We start from the raw sequence: 2500 nt of genomic DNA, 5'->3' as shown, positions 1-2500 counted from the left end.
CGGCCCCCCCTCACCGGCCGGGGACGGTCCCACCCAGCCACCGCCGCGTATCGCTTCACACACAGATTTGCCCTTACTGATTTACCTCCAGCAACAACAACCGCACCACAATGGGTTTACCAGTTGTTCATTTGCGTTGCGTCACGTCACCAGCAAACGTAGACGTCCATCCCAGTTTGCAAATGCAACGATTATTGCATACCTGTCTGTTAGGTGTCACGACACACTACGTCTGCCCACATACACGCAACAAAATGTGCACGACTAGAGAACACGTGGGAGGTGGCCCCCTACGTATGCGATGTCCATTACGAGACCGACTGTCAACCAGCATCTGTACCATGTCGCAGATGTGGAACGCGGTGCACCATGCTATCACACTGTGTGAGAAGAGACGACTACGTTTGAATACACGCGCCACTACATCAACAGACGGCTCATGCTGATCGCCATCCAGGGCGTCCGTTACTCCCACACGTCTCTATGGCGTACCACACTGCAATGTAGCTGTTATGGGGAGACGGCACGTGGCTGAGTGCACAACATTTGGACCGTATGGTTCGCTGTTGTTGGGCGCAGTCGTACGGTCACACATGTGCCACAGCGTATCATTCAGTACATACGGACCTATGTGCAGTACAATGTGAGGGTTAAGCTTACGATATCAGCGGACAGTGGACACAGGCCGTACCACGACGTAGACTGAGCGCTTCGACATGCGAATGCCAGTGAACAGCTGCGAAGGGCATTGAACACGCAAGCACCTGAACGACCAGCGTGCGAAGGCAGGGTGGAGGGGGGGGGGCGATGTACATCCTGCAGTTGTCCACATTACAGTGTACAGCGGGAGCATGTAAAAAGTAAGCAACACTTGCGAAGTGTTCAACATGAAACGACACACAAGAGGGTGGGCGGTGCGAGTAGCGAACTATATTCAGAGGGTTGTGGTTAGACAACACTAGATTAATGTAACGTGTCATATGCCAATTACAGAGCAGGTTAAGGCACAACGTGGGTTAGGTTAAGGCACAACGTGGGTTAGGTTAAGGCACAACGTGGGTTAGGTTAAGGCACAACGTGGGTTAGGTTAAGGCACAACGTGGGTTAGGTTAAGGCACAACGTGGGTTAGGTTAAGGCACAACGTGGGTTAGGTTAAGGCACAACGTGGGTTAGGTTAAGGCACAACGTGGGTTAGGTTAAGGCACAACGTGGGTTAGGTTAAGGCACAACGTGGGTTAGGTTAAGGCACAACGTGGGTTAGGTTAAGGCACAACGTGGGTTAGGTTAAGGCACAACGTGGGTTAGGTTAAGGCACAACGTGGGTTAGGTTAAGGCACAACGTGGGTTACGTTAAGGCACAACGTGGGTTAGGTTAAGGCACAACGTGGGTTACGTTAAGGCACAACGTGGGTTACGTTAAGGCACAACGTGGGTTACGTTAAGGCACAACGTGGGTTACGTTAAGGCACAACGTGGGTTACGTTAAGGCACAACGTGGGTTACGTTAAGGCACAACGTGGGTTACGTTAAGGCACAACGTGGGTTACGTTAAGGCACAACGTGGGTTACGTTAAGGCACAACGTGGGTTACGTTAAGGCACAACGTGGGTTACGTTAAGGCACAACGTGGGTTACGTTAAGGCACAACGTGGGTTAGGTTAAGGCACAACGTGGGTTAGGTTAAGACACAAATTGCGTTACAAATTGCGTTACATTGCGGTACAAATTGCGTTACATTGCGGTACAAATTGCGTTACATTGCGGTACAAATTGCGTTACAAATTTGGTTAGGTTAAGGTGCAAAATGGGTTGGATTACAGTACACAACATGGTAAGAGATAGTGTGTTTGGGGGGGGGGGGGGGGGCAGGTTCGTTGGTAGTGATCATTGTAAGTGAATGTCTGAGGCAGCGTCAGTATGTCACAGCAGTTCTGTCTCGTCAGGATGCGCTTTTCGCTCGTGACTGGAGGCGCGCCGCGTCTGTGGTTGCGGCAAGGGAGTGGCAGACCTGTGTGATTCATTCCTGCCATTGTTTCTGTGCCGTAACAGGAGGCAGTGTGGTGGTGTTGGGTGCACCCCTGTGTAGGACATGTGTGGGTGTTGGTGGCTTATCTGAGCAATTGTGGATGTTGGACGGGTGGGATATTCTATTTTATAATTGGACCCCCTGGTGTGGTTATCATAGTGTGGATGGTGTACTGTGGCGGAGAGGATGCACCGGACGTTGGTCCATGCTGGTGCTTACATATCGTATCTGTGTCTGTTACAGGCAGAGAGTAATGTGTGATGGAGTGTCTCGCTGAGGTGTGGTTCATATTGTGTGCACAGACTTACAGCATGTATAGGGACAGCGGGAATTTGGCATATTGGATATAACTCGTCATGAAACGCAAGATATAGGGGTGGATTGCAACGTACGAGTGCGGGAAGAGTCCGCCGTTCATCCGCTTGGGTTGCGATTTGGGCGGTTGGGGTGGGGCACGTGCGGGTGCGGGTGGA

The sequence above is a fragment of the Schistocerca cancellata genome, unplaced genomic scaffold, assembly GCF_023864275.1.
Source record: "Schistocerca cancellata isolate TAMUIC-IGC-003103 unplaced genomic scaffold, iqSchCanc2.1 HiC_scaffold_518, whole genome shotgun sequence".
NCBI lineage: Eukaryota > Metazoa > Arthropoda > Insecta > Orthoptera > Acrididae > Schistocerca > Schistocerca cancellata.
The sequence above is the reverse complement of the archived record's forward strand: the minus strand, read 5'-3'. Positions refer to the sequence as shown.